Source organism: Lissotriton vulgaris, chromosome 9, assembly GCF_964263255.1.
Source record: "Lissotriton vulgaris chromosome 9, aLisVul1.2, whole genome shotgun sequence".
Classification (NCBI taxonomy): Eukaryota; Metazoa; Chordata; class Amphibia; order Caudata; family Salamandridae; genus Lissotriton; species Lissotriton vulgaris.
Genome location: NC_141697.1, coordinates 111,959,214 through 111,977,551, shown reverse-complemented (window position 1 = coordinate 111,977,551; position 18,338 = coordinate 111,959,214).

The window sequence follows — 18,338 nt, the reverse complement described above, 5'->3', positions numbered from 1 at the left end:
GTGTCTAACAAAAAAATTAATGTGTTCATCTGTAACAAAACTGGTGCTCATGTAAAGCGCTCTAATACCTGATGTCTCGGGTCTAGTTCGCACTATATAAAACTCTAAAAAAAAAATCTTAAAATAATAAAATTGAGTTGAGAGGTGAACATTTGGGAAAAGGTGCTCAAGTGAGGTACACTGGAGTGTGTAAGAAGGACAAGTGTGAATAAATGGGTGGTGCTTGAGCAGCTTCCGCATATTTAGTGATAGAAAAGGGACTGCATCTTTTGTAATGCCAAGGATTAGGGCCAGCATGAAAGAGCAAATCAACAAGCGCTGTCTGCGGATCTACTCTATTACAATCATCTGGTGTGGCCAGTGGTATAAGTGAGGTGAGGGTCAGGGAAGGCTAAGGCCCTAAAGTAACATTTGAGAACATTTTGTCAGGATAGGGTATTAAATGGATGGAACAACTCTCCAGCAGAGGAGGCAATATGGGCAAGGTAAGTGTAAAAGGACTGGAAGAGATGCGGATGAGTGTAATAAACTAATGTAACATTAGTCAATTGTCATGCAGCAAAGGCTCCTCCTCTGGTGAGGCTCCTCATTTCTGCCAAGTATGGTAGGATTAGACATCTGCAACACAACAGATAATAGTGTTAGACAGTTACCACAGGAACTTTGCATGCAGGTTCTTTGGAGAGGGAATGCTGTCTCTCTTGCTCCTTGTCCAGGATTTTGTGTTGTGCTCTTTAATAAAGTTCTGAATGTTTTCACTGCACTCATATTTGAAAGGCAGGGTTAAAGCTCTGGTATGTAATCAGGCAAATAAATGATTTCATCTGGCTCTAGGTGAGAGGTGAATGAGTTAAAGATAGGATTGAGAAATGTTGTAGATTCCACAAATGAGAGATATGGACTCAAAGCACTGGGAGGGCATAGGACAGAGGATGAAATAAGGGGCTGATTCAAAAAGGACCTCCACACTCGTGGCGGGGTCCGTGCGCTAGTGTTGGGTGCCCCGCAATGGGTATCTGCAGTACGGAGGTCCCACCACTATTGCGGGGCCTCCGCCACAAATGTGGAGGCCATTTGTGAATCGGGCTCTTTGTGTCCCCGTATAAGTGCCTGGAAAGAGTGTGAAGGTGAAAAGAAAGCATTGCCGCGTGGTCATGCTGGAGTAAGGAAAAAGGAAGACCAAAAGGGACAAGGTATATCTCCTCGTAATCCTCCTGAGAAGGACAAATCTCTATTAATTGGTTACTTGACATGTTTTCCATTACAGACATTTCCAGTAAATGTCAGGAGCTAAAGAAGTAATGCCTGGGGTGTCTGTCCTGTAAGACCACACACCTCTCATTAACCCTTCCAAATGTCTCAAGCAGTCATTGGCTGTTCTAGGTGATTTGTGGTAATGACCAGCGGAAAATATGTTTCCCTCAAAGCTCTGGGCTTGATTGGAATATTTCGAACTAACTGCAGTTGGTATTACACTGCAACTACCATTTCTGTAATATTTTCCAGACATGCTCTGCATCAGCCACTTGTGGTTTTTTGAGTGCACAAAAGTACCTTTGAATTAAGGCTGTGCGAAAAAGCACAATTCTTTCCAACATTATATGAAATATTGTACAAATTACACAAAATTACCTGTAGATTAAGACAAATGGACTTTGTGCTATCTCGGCTCAAAACGGAATCCAAGGGTATCTCCCTTTCAAAAACCATTTGAGACACAAGCCAGGGGACTTTTGAAACACATTTTTTGCGTGAACCTGTCCCATGAGACATTTTCTGTTCAAACCAGTCATCTGCATCAAAAGATTATGTGAAATTGTATATTGCAATAATTTCTGAAATGATGCATAATTTGTATAATGCAAAATTCTGCAAATTACCCAAGTGTATTGCAAAATGTATTGCGTTCCTACTTCACTCTTACTAATTCTGCACCAGAAGGAGCTGAGCAAGGCATGCTATTTTATATTATGTTATGTTACATTATGTTATGTTATGTTATATTATATTAAGTTACAATTACTTATAAAGCACACCTACACCAAATGGTTTCTTGGCGCTGAAGTAACTAACACAACATGGCTCAGGATGCTATTAATAGGCGCGGTTGAAGAGCCATGTTTTCACAATTTATCTGAATTTCCCATAATTGGGAATAGTCCTGAGTTCCAAGGGCAGTGAGTCCTAGATACGAGGAGCAAAGTCTGAAACTCTGGCTCCGCCTGTCCTTTACTTATTGAACTGAGGGATCACTAGATAGTCTAGATGTGTCGATCTAAGAATGCTTCTGGGGAGTTCTTTTGGATGAAAGATTTAATAACAGCTGGACTATTTATGTGCAGGAATTTAAATACTATGCAACATGTTTTAAACGTGGATCTCTGGGCAACTGGGAGCCAGAGAAGATCTTTTGTCACTTGAGAAAAGTGGTACTGTCTGGAGAGTTGGAGATCAGCCGAGCAGCTTGGTTTTGAACCAACTGGAGCCTACGGGTGAGATATTTTGATAGGCTTCAATAGAGGGAATAGGCGTAATTAACTCTTGACAGGACCAAGGCTAGTATGACTTGGACCAAGGCATCAACAGTGAGGAATTTCTTTATCTTCTTCTTTCTGCGAAGTTAGAAGAAGCAGGAGAATAACACAGAGCCAAGTTGCCATTTCAGGGACAGATCCTCATCAATGAAGAATCCAAGACTTTTTACCAACATATTTCGGGGTATAGGAAGTAATACCCATGTCAATAGGCAAGGGCTCCAAAGACTGAGCTTATTTTTGGTGATTACTATCTCTGTTTTTTCAGAGTTTAGTTTCAGCGGATTGCTGTTCATTCAATCCCGGATGAACAACATGGTGTCTTGGAAAGGCATCTTGGAGTTAGGGGTATTGTCAATTGTGAAGAGAAGTTGCCTGTCGTCAGCTTAGTTATATATTTTGACTTTCAGGTTTTTGAGAGAGCGAACCAAAGTGTGAATACATAAGTTGAAAAGGTGTGGAGAAAGAGAAGAATCTTGTGGCACTCCACAATTCAGTTGTACTTTAGAGGAATTGAAGGGGAAAAGTCTGACCGATTGTGATGCGTCTTTTAAAAATGAAATGATTCAATTGATTGTCAAGTCCTTTAGACCTGTGGCCCTGACACGGTCAACCAAAAGGTTATGGTCAGTGAATTGTGTCAAAAGCCATTGAGAGATCGAGGAGAAGGAGGGTGTTGGACCTGGCCTCGTGGCGTGGTTTCCCCCGTTCCTCAGCACCCCGTTAGCCTAGCCCTGCACCCAGAAACTCCTGGTCGTCCTGTCCATGTCCGCCCAAACGCCAACGACCAGCCCCGGCATGCCCCCGTACTCCTTCCCGGCCCCGCGCGCCCTGAACCTGCAAAGCCCCACAGGCCCACCGGCAGCCATTTTCCCTTCCCTAGATCCCTGACCCCCTGGGCCTAGCATGACCCCAGTCCCAGCGAAACTTAGGCTTCAGATGCGCCAGCCCCAGTTGGGAGGGTGAGGGCTCACCGAGTGAGATAAGAAACGGAGTTTCGATTGCACCTCCGGCCTCCCCTGAGGGACTGGTTTCTGTCACACCTCTGGCCTTCCCCTGGGAGCCGGTTTCGATCGCACCTCTGGCCTTCCCGAGTGCTGGCTCCAGACCCTGCTGGGCGTCTGGGAATTCCCGGGCGCATCTTCAAAGAAATCAAAGGGCCAACCGCCGGACCTCACCAACGACCAGCCCCCAAGGCCTAAGACCTCTGCCTGCGAGGGTCCGGACATCAAAGGGCCACTGGACTATATCAAGGCCCGCCCAAGAACTAGCGGGCAGTTGTATCCTGGACAAGAGAGCCCTGCTGATCTGATCGCGGCTTACCCTTGGGGAAAACTGAACTTTGGAACTCTTTGAGCCCTGCTGACGCTGTCGCGGCTCATCCTCTTAACTACGGAACTGGAACATTGGAGCCCTGCTGACCTCGGCGCGGCTCGATCTTGAACCTTAAAGATCTTCATCGAACCTCCTGAGCCCTGCTGACGTGGTCGCGGCTCCTCAAGAACTATCCTCCGGATCGAGCCCTGCTGACTTCGTCGCGGCTCGAGGAGTACTCTGGTCTGGCTGGACCATCGACGCTATCAACACTAACTGAGTCGACCTGAAGTGAGTAGGACATCCAGTACGACTATCATCTCCCGTATCCCCCGGCTCGAGGATTGAGAGCTGTGCGCAGGGTACGCTTCGTACTGGCCGAAAGACTAAGACTGTCCCGCTTCCCTTTTACCCGAATCTCTGAGACTTTACGATCCCTCGATCGCTTGTAAATAAGAGCGCTGATTCCTTTTTCTGTTCATAAAGAACTTATTACTGAAAACCTACGGTGTGGTGTCTGTTCGTAAGTGTGGTGGGATCTCAGTGTGTACTATTCGATACTCGAAGTTCTCCCTGGTGAGGACCTCTCGTTAAGATGCTGCATTATTGGCAGGAAAGGTGGGTCACGGAGCAGTCGGGTGGACATAGCCTGGCCTCTGGGACCGCCCCTTCTAACATTGGTGGCAAGCGAAGGGATAAGAGCCTACGTCTAGGAATCGTACAGTAAAGCGACCGACACACCACCTGAACAAAGAACAACCATGAGTATCACCGGAACAAGCGAAAAGACCACATTCCAAAAGGACCTTGTGGAAGAATATACCCACCGAGAACTAAAACAATTCTGCAAAGACTTTCACATCGCTACCACTGGGTTAAGCACCAAAGACGACTACCAGAAAGCCCTGATGGCCTGGGTAGAGGCCGGGGCTCACCTCCCCACGACAGAAGGAAATGGCATACAGGGAGAGACACAGATCAAAACCAACGGCCAAGAAGATGAGGGAACCGACTCCCTGACGCGGAATACCAGCACGGAGAAGGGTCTGTCGATAGAGGAAATTACAGACCGAGAACGCAACCGAAACCACGAGCTAGAACTGGCACGCCTTAAAATAGAAGGAGAACTCAAGTTGGCTGAAAAGAAACTGGCCGTAGAACAATTACGGCTGCAAGGAGAACTGGAAGAGAAGAAGCTCCAGAGGGTGCATGAAGGAAAGAAACTCCAGCTTGAACATGAGCGCAGCTTAAAAGAACTGGAACTCAAAGCCAGAAACAAAGAGACCCGACCCCCGGGGAGCAGAGAAGCCCCTTCCCCGGCAGAAGCGAAAGTGCATATACCCAAGGATGTCGTGAAGGAATAATACAAGGGGGACGACATCCAGCAATGGTTCAAGGCGTATGAGGTCGCCATGACCTCCCATCGAGTGCCTGAAAAGGATTGGGCGGCCGGATTCTGGGGTCGCTTCCTCAGTGAGGGAAGAGACACCATGCTGGACCTACCCAACACCGTCATGAACTCCTACCCCCATATGAAGGACGCCCTACTATCTCGATATGGGCTCAGCCCAGAGATGTACCGGCAACTATTCAGAGACTGCAAAAAGATCCTCGGCACCACTTGGGTGGAATACGTGAATTTCTACAGCCGGGCCTTGGAAGGGTGGATCAAGGGCAGCAAGGTGACCACCTTTGAAGGACTCATTGATCTCATCGCCTATGAACACCTATCCACCAACTGCTTTGTGGAATTAAGACAGCACCTTCTGGACAGCAAGTTGGCCGACCCCCGGAAGCTGGCTGTCGAGGCCGATCGATGGGTGAGCACCAGAGTCCCACGGGGTCCCGTGGGGGACTATGGCTGAAACGAGCAAGGATCTCCCCGCCAGAGGGGCGGGGGGTCAGGGTAGACAGAGGGGCCCCCACGAAGCCCCCCTAGAAACCAGTCCGGGGCCTCCCCTCCTGCCACGAGGGCAGATTTCCCCCCAGCTAGACAAGGACCCAGAATAAGCACAGCCTGCTACCGATGTCAACAAACAGGGCATTATGCCAGTGACCCCAACTGCCCCATGCTCAGAAAACCCGCTGCTGCGAGTCCCCCTGTGCGCCACCTCACCAACGTAGCCTTAGAAGAGGAAGAGGTAGAGGACCCGGAGTGGTGGGAACCAGTAGCCATGACCTTAGTCTCCCCGGGGGATAGAGAAATGGTTCCTGGAGCTCTCCTGCCAGATAACACTGAAAAATACCGACAGCAGGTGATCGTCAACAGGCACCACGTAGGGGCCCTCCGAGACACAGGGGCCAGCATTACTGCAGTAAGGGGGCACCTAGTTACAGAAGACCAAATCATACCCCACGCCTCCTGCAGGGTGATCTCAGCTGACAACTCCGTCCGCACCTGCCGAATAGCTCATGTCCCGTTCGAGTGGGAGGGCATCTCCGGGGAATTACAAGTAGCTGTCCGCACTGACATGACTGTGGACTGTCTACTGGGTAATGACCTGGAGAGCTCCCCGTGGAAGCAGGTGGAGTGAAGAACTCACCTAGAGATGGTGGGCCTGCCCGAGTGGGCCTGCGTGAACACACGATCCATGACAGCCCGAGTGTCCGCCCCCGAGGGGGTGGAACCCGAGAACCCTCGCCCTGTCCCCGCCGAGCCGGAGGGCAGCGGGCAAACTGAAGGCCTTGATCTTTTCCCCGGCGAGGGCAGTGACCCCGACCCAGGTTCCCGGGACATTGCCGGTGTACCCACCCCGAACACGGACGACCTCCCCGAGTTAGCCCAGTGGTGCCAGGAGGGGGGCCTTCCTGAGAGGAGTTCTGCCTGGAACAGACCTCCTGTCCCTCTCTAGAGGGGCCGCGGCAGCAGGCCGCCGCCCAGGCCGCCGGTGACCAGTCCGGCTCCCACCACATCTATTGGGAAAACGGCCTGTTGTATAGTGAGCAAAAGTCCGCCGAACTAGGGTCAGCCCGGGTGCTGGTGGTACCCCTACGTTTCCGCGGCTTCCTCCTGAACCTGGCCCATGATGTGCCCTTGGCGGGACACTTGGGACAAGACAAAACCTACCACCTTCTGGTCACACATTTCTACTGGCCCCACATGCGCTCCGATGTGGAGGCCCACTGCAAGTCCTGCCCCACATGTCAGGCCAGCGGAAAGAGCGGAGGGAGGCGCAAGGCTCCCCTTCAACCCTTCCCCGTAGTCAGTACCCCCTTTGAACAGGTGGGAATAGATATTGTGGGGCCGCTTGACCCCCGGACCTCCTTAGGCCACCGGTTCATCCTTGTCCTGGTAGACAATGCCACCCGATATCCCGAGGCCATTCCCCTCCGAACGGTGACGGCCCCCGTAGTGGGGCGGGCCCTCATGGGAATCTTCTCCCGGGTGGGATTCCCGCGAGAAGTGGTGAGCGACCGGGGGACGAACTTCATCTCCAAGTACATGAAGTCCCTCTGGCAACAGTGTGGGGTGACGTACAAGTTCACCACCCCATACCATCCCCAAGGTAAAGGCCTGGTTGAGCGGTTCAACCGCACCCTCAAGGGAATGATTATGGGTCTTGAGGAGCCCCTGAGGCGCAAGTGGGACGTCCTCCTTCCGTGCCTCCTGTTCACTTACTGAGAAGCTCCCCAGAAGTCCTTGGGGTTTAGCCCTTTCGAGCTGCTATATGGGCACCCCGTCCGGGGGCCCCTCAGCCTCGTCAAGGAAGGATGGGAGACGGCATCTCTGGGCCCCCCTCCAGATGTGTTTCGATACATTCTGGCCCTCCGAAAGCAGACTTGGAAGTTCAGAGAGCTGGCTGAGGCAAACCTCGAGGCCAGTCAAGAAGAGATGAAAAGGTGGTATGACCAGAATGCAACTCTGGTCGAGTTTCAGCCCGAACAACAGGTCTGGGTGATGGCCCCTGTGGAACCTTGTGCCCTGCAGGACAAGTGGACAGGGCCCTTCAAGGTGGTAGAACGTAAGACCCAGATTACCTACCTCATCGATGTGCAGTCCCCCAGGAACCCCTTGCGGGTCCTTCATGTAAACCGCCTTAAACCCCACTTCGTGAGGTCCGAGTTGAGTTTGCTCCTCACCACCGACGACGGAGCAGAAGAGGACACGGAGCCTCTCCCCGATCTCCTGTGTGCAAAAGAAAAAGATGGCTCCGTAGAGGGAGTGAGTCTTTCCTCCTCCCTCACCCCTGAGCAGTGCGAGGACTGTCGCCAGTTACTGGGACAGTTCTCTGACCTTTTCTCTCTCGTCCCCGGCATCACCAATTGGTGCGTCCATGATGTGGACACCGGGGACAGCCCTCCGGTACGGCACAGAGCCTACCGCGTCCCCGACCGAGTCCGAACCTGCATCAAGGCAGAAGTCTCTAAGATGCTAGCCCTGGGGGTGTTCGAAGCCTCCAACAGCCCATGGGCCAGCCCTGTGGTCCTGGTTCTGAAGGCGGCCGCCCCCGGCGCTGTTCGCGAGCTGAGGTTTTGTGTGGACTACCGCGGGCTCAACTCAGTCACCATAACCGACGCCCACCCCATTCCCCGAGCAGATGAGCTCATTGACTGCCTAGGGTCTGCTCGCTATCTCAGCACCTTCGACTTGACCAGCGGATACTGGCAGATCGCCCTGACAGAGGGAGCCAGAGAGAGATCCGCCTTCTCCACCCCGGATAGTCACTACCATTTCCGGGTGATGCCCTTTGGAATGAAAAACGCGCCCGCCACCTTTTAGAGGCTGGTTAACCAGGTACTGGCTGGGTTGGAGGAATTCAGTGCCGCGTATCTGGACGATATCGGGGTATTCAGCTCCCACTGGACCGAGCATCTCCTCCACCTCCGGGAGGTCTTGTTAGCCCTGCAGAGGGCGGGTCTCACCATCAAAGCCAGCAAATGTCAAATCGGTCAAGGGTCTGTGGTCTACCTGGGGCACCAGGTCGGGAGCGGCCTCGTGGCACCCCTCCAACCAAAGATCAATGCAATCGTGGCCTGGGAGGCTCCCACCACCCAAACGGAGGTGCGGGCGTTCCTAGGGCTCACGGGATATTATAGAAGGTTCATAAAGGGGTATGGCAGCATCGTAGTTCCCCTCACGGAGTTAACCTCCAAAAACCAGCTGAAGAAAGTTAACTGGACCCCCGCCTGCCAAGAGGCGTTCGAAGCATTGAAAAACGCCATGTGTACTGCCCCCGTGTTACAGGCCCCCGACTACTCCCGAGAGTTTGTGGTCCAAACGGACACATCCGAGCATGGCATCGGAGCCGTCCTGTCTCAGATGAACGAGATAGGCCTGGATCAGCCAGTGGCCTTCATTAGCCGGAGGTTACTCCCTCAAGAGCAAAGGTTCAGCACCATCAAGCGGGAGGCCTTCGCGGTTGTTTGGGCTCTGAAGAAGCTGAGGCCCTACCTGTTCGGTACTCACTTCCGGGTGCAAACCGACCACCGACCTCTCCGGTGGCTAATGCAAATGAGAGGGGAGAACCCCAAACTGTTGCGATGGTCCATCTCCCTCCAGGGGATGGATTTCACTGTTGAGCACCGGCCTGGTGTTGACCACGCCAATGCAGAAGGCCTGTCCCGATTCTTCCGCCTCAGTGAAGAGAACCACCAAGGGGATGGGTAGTTCTCTCCGCCCAAACGCCGATGACCAGCCCCGGCATGCCCCCGTACTCCTTCCTGGCCCCGCGCGCCCAGAACCTGCATAGCCCCACAGGCCCACCGGCAGCCATTTTCCCTTCCAGAGATCCCTGACTCCCTGGGCCTAGCATGACCCCAGCCCCAGCGAAACTTAGGCTCCTGACGCGCCAGCCCCAGCTGGGAGGGTGAGGGCTCCCCGAGTGAGATAAGACAGGGAGTTTTGATTGCACCTCTGGCCTCCCCTGAGAGACTGGTTTCTGTCACACCTCTGGCCTTCCCCTGGGAGCTGGTTTTGATCGCACCTCTGGCCTCCCCGAGTGCTGGCTCCAGACCCTGTTGGGCGTCTGGGAATTCCCGGACGCATTTTCAAAGAGATCAAAGGGCCAACCGCCGGACCTCACCAACGACCAGCCCCCAAGGCCTAAGACCTCCGCCTGCGAGGGTCCGGACATCAAAGGGCCACTGGACTATATCAAGGCCCGCCCAAGAACTAGCGGGCAGTTGTATCCTGGACAAGAGAGCCCTGCTGATCTGATCGCTGCTTACCCTTGGGGGAAACTGAACTTTGGAACTCTTCGAGCCCTGCTGACGCTGTCGCGACTCATCCTCGTAACTACGGAACTGGAACATCCGAGCTCTGCTGACCTCGTCGCGGCTCGATCTTGAAACTTAAGGATCTTCATCGAACCTCCTGAGCCCTGCTGAAGTGTTTGCGGCTCCTCAAGAACTATCCTCCGGATTGAGCCCTGCTGACTTCGTAGCGGCTCGATGAGTACTCTGGTCTGGCTGGACCATCCACGCTATCAACACGAACTGAGTCGACCTGAAGTGAGTAGGACATCCAGTACGACTATCATCTCCCGTATCCCCCCGGCTCGAGGATTGAGAGCTGTGCGCAGGGTACGCTTCGTACTGGCCGAAAGACTAAGACTGTCCCGCTTCCTTTTTACTCAAATCTCTGAGACTTTACGATCCCTCGATCGCTTGTAAATAAGAGCGCTGATTCCTTTTTCTGTTCATAAAGAACTTATTACTGAAAACCTACGGTGTGGTGTCCGTTCGTAAGTGTGGTGTGATCTCAGTGTGTACGATTCGATACTCGAAGTTCTCCCTGGTGAGGACCTCTCGTTAAGACTCGGCATTATTGGCAGGAGAGGTGGGTCACGGAGCAGTCGGGTGGACATAGCCTGGCCTCTGGGACCGCCCCTTCTAACAGAGGGCTTGAGTGGTGCCTCTAGCAGCCTTCCACCGCATGTCCTCCACTACCAAAAGGATAACTGCTTCTGTAGAATGAGCCTTGCAAAAGCCCGCTTGGCAGGGATCAAGAAAGTCTGAATCCGAGGTGACGAGCTACGTGCACCACAAGTATTTTTGCCAAGTAAGGGAGTAGAGAGACCGGGTGGTAAGTTTTTAAGTGGAGGAGATCCTCACCTACCTTCTTTTGTAATGGAACTACTACTGCCTATTTAAAGGAACTAGAAATTGTTCCATGCACTACTGTACTGCATATCATGACAATCAGCTAGGATGTCACCAGGTAGGAGTAGTGCTTTAATTTTGTGCACTGCTTGTGGTTGGATGTAGTGGGCACAGACACTTATTTTTGGGGGGTGAGGCTTAGTTTTATTCATCAGACTTTCAGTGTGAGCAAAGGAAAGAAAGAGAGAAAAGGGGCGAAGGAGGAAGATGAGAAAACATAAGAAAGACTCATGAGGCAGAATCGGTTCTGGGCCACCTTGGTATTTGGCACCACCGCGGCGGCCTCCAAATGAAACCTTTAGACCCCCCTACTTTATTTCTTACAAACAAAGCGCTGGCTCTAGATGTATTCAATATTTGACCACATTGCTGGGTGGAGACATGGGGGCAGATTTACAAGCCCCCTGCGCCACTTTTGCGTCACTTTTCCCTTGTTCAAAATGGTGCAAAAGTGGTGCAAGGGCCTTGGAAATAAGCCCCAGGATGTAGTGAAATATCACTCAATAAATCATAGCACAATCACAAGGCGTAAACAGCCCCCACTGGGGTTATTATATTGCAGCTCTCTTCTTTAAACATCAAAGGCAAATTGGTATATGCTGTTCTTGTTAATCTGTCAGGCTGATGGAGACCAATGGATGGGGCGGAAGAAAGCTCTTATGCAGGCGAATTGAACTGTCACTTTTTGTTAAATGATGAATCCGACTCTGTTTCTGTTGTCAAGCCCCTGGAGTAGAAAGGAATGACAGAGCTGTACAGTAGGGGACGTTGACAAATAAGATGTTATTATTGAGCAGTTAATAAAGGCCCGGATTTGGTGCTTTTGTTCCTTTGAGTTAACTCCTGCTCACGGGGTCTGGTTTGACAGAGACATGCCGCCGAAGTCCTGATTTCTCAATTGTATGTGCTTTTTCAAGCACATTTGAATTACATTTCTGGGTTGTAGGTTTGTCCTTGGTCTACACGAGAGTAAGTACAACGTACAGAGCTATTGCAACCACTGTATCTGTCATAATAAAAAATAACAATTGCAACCGCCTGGAAAGAATGTCACATTTTCTATGTTTAAGAGCAATCTGGCATCATAACTGCAGGGGGCGGCTTGTCCTAGAAGGGACACTTTCTAAGTAGTGAACAGTACGGACTCCTGCATCCATTGCTGCTCAAACACAGGACAAACAGCTGCATTCCTGCCTAAGAGTGATGGCCCGTGATGAATTCAAGCCTATCCTCAAAGGGCATGTCACCGAAAGGCATTTGTGCATCAGAGTTAGGGGGTGCACAAATAAAGGCCTGTAGGATATCAGATCTTCCTTCAAGATTTCTAGGAGCACTCTAAGGGGTATATTTACAAGCGGATAGCACCACCAGATTGTCACTTTTAACGATGTTCTGGTGGTGCTATGCCCTTTTCCATATTTACAAAGTGGCGCTAAGCCACTTTTCGTGGCTTAACGCAGCTGTGTAAATACAGCACCTTTACACGCATCACTTAGCTTGAAAGGGGCGGGCAATGGGTGTTGTTGTAGGCATTCCACTGCAACCCCCATTGCTTTTTGATGCTGCCCCAGATTTACAAGAATGTGTAAATCTGAGGCAGTGCCAAAAACGAACGCCATGCAAGAAGCAGACGTTAGAATGGTGCAACGAGGAGAAATACTTTTATTTCTCCTTGTTTTTGATTTTTTTGTGTGTGTTGCATTCTGCAGCACTCATATAAAGAGCAAAATGCCATTAATGATTGTTTATGTGCAGGAAGGTGTCCCTTCATGCGCATAAACAATCATTAAATAATGCCGATTTGCTACTTCTGCAGCACACATTGAAGTAACAAATTGCCATTATGCATTTTTATGTGCAGGAAGGGGCCCCTTCCTGCACATAAACAATTATTCCCTGTATCGCATGCACCCTTGCACTATGGTGCATGGGTGCCTGTTTTGATTCTAGGCAGCTAATTTTAGCGCCAGCACTGGGGAAAACAAAGGGGTGTACCATATTGTTGTATATATGGCACATCTCTGCGCTTTGGAAATGTCAAAGCGCAGTGCTGACAAATTTGGTGCAGCTCCACGCTCCAACCTTTCATTGTAAATATGCCCTTAAGTATTCTTTCCGAATTTACATGCCTGGATTGAGTCGCACTATCAATGACAGTGTCTTCATGCACACCCCTAAATACAGAGAACAGCTTCTTCTTTCTCGCTCTCAAATTCCACAGAGATGAGACCAGGTTGGCAACAATCATTTACTATTGTCTCACGTCATATGACCAAGGTGGAACAACCCATGGGATTCATAAGGCATTCACGTTTTAGTGATTAGCAGATTGAAATCTAACTATCTACTTACCCTGAGTACTACATGTTCATTTTTTAAATCTATTGGGTCAGCATGCTGGAGAATGTCCGTGTTCCTTGTGATGTTCCAGAGTAAAAAGTAAGAAAAACAATGAAAGAACACACAAAACAATAAAACAATGTATGTTCAACTAATAAAAAGTATCAACACTGGGTATCCAAGCAAGCTAAATATACATTCCATAATTAGGGTTTCTGATCAGTACATTGATTGCAGTGCATCAGCTTTTTAGGTCGAACCTAATCAGCGCGCAAGCGCTGCTTAGGATTTGACCTTTTGGAATGGGTTGCGCTCAAGGTGTTCACACCAGCAGCACATGAGTGCTCCCCAGCACCTCTGTATATATAGAGAATGTCTGCAGGCAGCACAGTCTTACTAGGATGTCACGCATTGTTAAACGGCGAAAATATTTCAGTTTATTCCAATTAGCGCACGTGTTTACTGGCACAGAAACAGGACGTGAAGAAGGATCTGGCATCTATACATTAAAAAAAAATCCAGAGGGCGCGCTCTGTTCTTGTTGTGTGTGCAAGGGCCTCAGTCCCCATCTTGTTTTCTCTGGGTCGGAGGTGGTCGGCTTCCCGTGTTTTTCACCTCTTAGAGTTTCTAGTCTGATTTTGGCTGGGAGCACAGGCTACAGAAATATGATAACAAACAAACGGACCGCTTTTTCACTGACAAGCTTTTGTAAACTGCTGTTTTCCAAGAATTCTCAGGATGGAATAATCCTCTCCAACAACGTAAACTTGCATGCAAACTTGACTTTTTAAGGACTGTTTTTCAGAGTTGTATTAGGTCTTTGTCAGGGTGGTTTTGGAATTGTATTTGCTTTGTAAACCTCTTTGTGTTTTTTGCTGCAATTTGTGTGCTCTGCAAAATGTTCTCTAGGCTCATGTGGGATAGCTGGGTTGCTTGATCTCGGGATAGAGATATGTTTGTAGTGTTATGGCCACAGATTAATTTTCCAGTTTTAGCACTCCGAGGTAGACTCCTCCTTTTATCCCCCAATCACGATAAAACGAATAACGTGGAATAGTGTTGCATTAATGCTTGTGATGAGAGATTTTAGTTTGTGGTGTTGGTTACACAAGTATGCAGTATTACCTACTAAAATCTTACTTTTGATCCGGTGTCGCTGATTCAAGGGAGGCTAGGGGCTCAGTCTTGTCTTCAGCCAGGTGCACAAGGAGCTTGGGTGAGGGCTGAGGCTCTTAGGGTCTACTAGACTTCAGTTAAATAACTCAGTCATAGGACACAAAGACCAACATTATCACAGGTGAGTAGGTCTCACCCCCAGGTCTCATTTGACAACCCCCATCTCTGATCACCATGTGCAGTTCCCTTTTCGCTCTCATAGGAACCAATACCTAATTTGTTCTGAAGTGAGGGGATCTATAGACAAGTCCATCAGGCCAATATGCATAAGACCTTGTTACAATGTTCACACTCACTAGCTTATCATAGTCACTACAAAAAATACAAAATAGTAACAATAAAAAAGTAACATGAAAAGCCTTTAAAAACAATGTAAACATTTGCATTTTGATTTTCAATGCTTGCTTTACAGTTTTCATAGCAGAAATGTGTGCAAGCAGGACTGGTCACTGGTCCATTTAGTATATTTTTGCCTCGAAAACATAAAAGATGCAGTAGCTCATGCAGGGCCGGCATTAGCGCTGGTGGCGCCCGGTGCGACAATCATTTTGATCCGCCCTTCCAATGGCCTCCTCTTTGGATTCCCTCACTACCACCCAGCAAAAGTGTATCTCTTCTCTCTATAGCCCCTCTCTCACATACATTTAATTTATTTTAAAGCGCTGGTAAAGGCTGGCTTTACCAATCCACTCAGATATCCACATAAAATACAGGTCTGTTCGTTGCAGCAGGCATATCAACCCTCTGCGCTAACATTAATCACAAAAGTTATCATCACAATTTTATGACTGGCTTAAAGCTTGACGCACAAGTAACATAGAAGAAGATGATATTAAATCATAGGTTATTGCTAAACACAGCACCCCCCCTAAGGTCAGTGCTCCAGGTCTGTGCCCGGTGCGGCCGCACCGGTCGCATTGCCCTAAAGCTGGCCCTGAGCTCAAGACACTTCGGTGCTAGCAACACCGTGTCAGTACCTCAGGGTCCCAGTGGACAGGTTTTGCATATTGGCGAGAGAGCAACACAGGGGTGTTTCGGGCGGATGTGCGACCTGCAGGGGAGCTGGGCTTGCAAAGCCCTTAGGAAACTGTCCTTCTCCAGCCATTAGGTGGATATGTAGGAAACCTCAGTGCAAGCAACAGTGGATCTTCCGACACTGGGGCCAGGAAGGTTATCTCATACCAGTAGAGGGGCATGCTGTATTATCAATGCAGATTCTTTAAACATTGATTTTTAGGAAAAATATGAAATCCCACTCTTGAATTTTTCTTGAATCACATCTTAATTTGAACAAACAACTCAACATAGCACGTTTTATAAATTGTATTTCATCTTATGTTTTAGAACTTTTGATATAATTGGCCTTGGTAAGAATCACGAATAAGGCAAAACGTTGCCTTAATGTCATGATTCCCCAGATTCTCAAAAAATGTTACTAAATCTTCTGATGTGTTTGGACAAGACCTCGATTCTGCACATCCGTTCATTTAGCATAAGAGCACATAGCCTTCTATTATAAGTATTAGGGTTCTACTAACTGCACAGATGCTTCTGGGAAACATCTTAAGTGATATGACATTTGTAGAGGTTGTTAAGTCATAGGGAATTTTATATTTAATGTATTAATATTTGGAAAGAATGTACTGCAGAAAATGCTCTTTGTTGATAACAGTTAGGCCCATTGTATATGATGGAAATCCTTACTCAGTAAAAGGGGTTACTGACTATGAGAAAAAAAAAATTGTGCGATCACCTCCCATTTATATGCAGATGGTATAACTGCTGTTTAAACTCTTCACACTGGGGCACTGCTGTCCAGTCCCCATTGCATGTGCTCTGACACCTAAAATATTGATAAACTGGATAATCCCCAATTGGCATATTTATTTACCTCTAAAGCCATGTAATATGGCGCAGGGAAATACACCAGAGGAATGGAAAGTTAAATGTCATCTAAGGACTGTAACACCTATTGATCCATCCACTAGTGTGCAACAGAAAAACATGGCTTCAGGCCAACCAATGTAGTCTGACTAGTGCAGCTTTTAGATCTGCAATTTATTCTGTCAAAATAACTATTTTTGAAAGGAAGTAATCCCACTTTTAAATATATATATATATATATATATATATATATATATATATATATATATATATATATTCAACCAATAGTTGCCTGCAGATGAGGGAGCCCACCGAGGTAAGTTCAATCAGCCATCGTTTAATGGAGAAATACTTGCAGAAACAGCAGACTGTCTCAAACACAAATGGAAGTCCATTCCGACGCGTTTCGTACATTAAGCACTACTTCCAGGGTTAGACTTCACTTCTGAGTGAACGCTCGGCAATTTCTTCTGGCACTTGAATTCACATTATTAAGCACCCCGCCCCAGTGGGCGTGGCCACCGACGTGGCCTTCTGGATCTCGTAGTGCCGTCCTTTTTCATCAAGTGAGTTGCCTTGCCTTCACCCGTGATAAAATTAAAACACCAAGTGGGTTGTGTGAAAACAGAACTGCTCCTCTGCTTGTCCGTGACTCTCTCCATTGGCATACCCCTCCTAAAGCTGACACGAAGGTTGTCGCACCAGCTGGACTGCACGCCGTGCAGCGTGGCTCTCCTCGCGGCCCAGGCGGTGCCGCTAACATTCAACCACAAGTTGCCTGCAGATGAGGGAGCCCACAGAGGTAAGTTCAATCAGCCATCGTTTAATGGAGAAATACTTGCAGAAACAGCAGACTGTCTCAAACACAAATGGAAGTCCATTCCGACGCGTTTCGTACATTAGGCACTTCTTCCAGGGTTAGACTTCACTTCTGAGTGAACGCTCGGCAATTTCTTCTGGCACTTGAATTCACATTATTAAGCACCCCGCCCCAGTGAGCGTGGCCACCGACGTGGCCTTCTGGATCTCGTAGTGCCGTCCTTTTTCATCAAGTGAGTTGCCTTGCCTTCACCCGTTACAACAGGAAGCAATTTCACGGCTGCTCACTGTAGAAACACGATGGCACTTCATATTCCAGCAGGCCTAGCGAGAGGCCACGCCCACTGGGGGCGGAGAATTTCATTTTGAAAAGGGTGCAATCAAAAAACTGCTGTGACTTTGTCTTCGACATGCCTGCAGCCCCTGAGGAAGTGGCAACACGAAACGCGTAGGGCAAGGCAAGATCCTTTGCGAGGCACTTCTTGTTGTATGGAAGACGTGTTTCCTTCAATAAATCCTTGGCATAATACACCTACCTGATTGAGGCTTTTCTTACAGCAGGCAATCTGTGTTGTGTGATGTTAAGCGGCCCAGCCTGAGCCGCGAGAGGAGCCCGGCTGCACATCTGTGCAGTTCTTGCTGCGGCGCCAACCGATGCTGCAGTGTTGAGCCAGGTATGCCATTGAAGGAATGTGATGACTACTCCAACACAAACAATGTCGTCGCCACCCACTTGGGATTTTAATTTTACAACAGGAAGCAATTTCACGGCTGCTCACTGTAGAAACACGATGGCACTTCATATTCCAGCAGGCCTAGCGAGAGGCCACGCCCACTGGGGGCGGAGAATTTCGTTTTGAAAAGGGTGCAATCAAAAAACTGCTGTGACTTGTCTTCGACATGCCTGCAGCCCCTGAGGAAGTGGCAACATGAAACGCGTAGGGCAAGGCAAGATCCTTTGCGAGGCACTGCTTGTTGTATGGAAGACGTGTTTCCTTCAATAAATCCTTGGCGTAATACACCTACCTGATTGAGGCTTTTCTTACAGCAGGCAATCTGTGTTGTGATATATATATAAATATATATATATATATATATATATATATATATATATATATATATATATATATATATATATATATATATATATATATATATATATATATATAT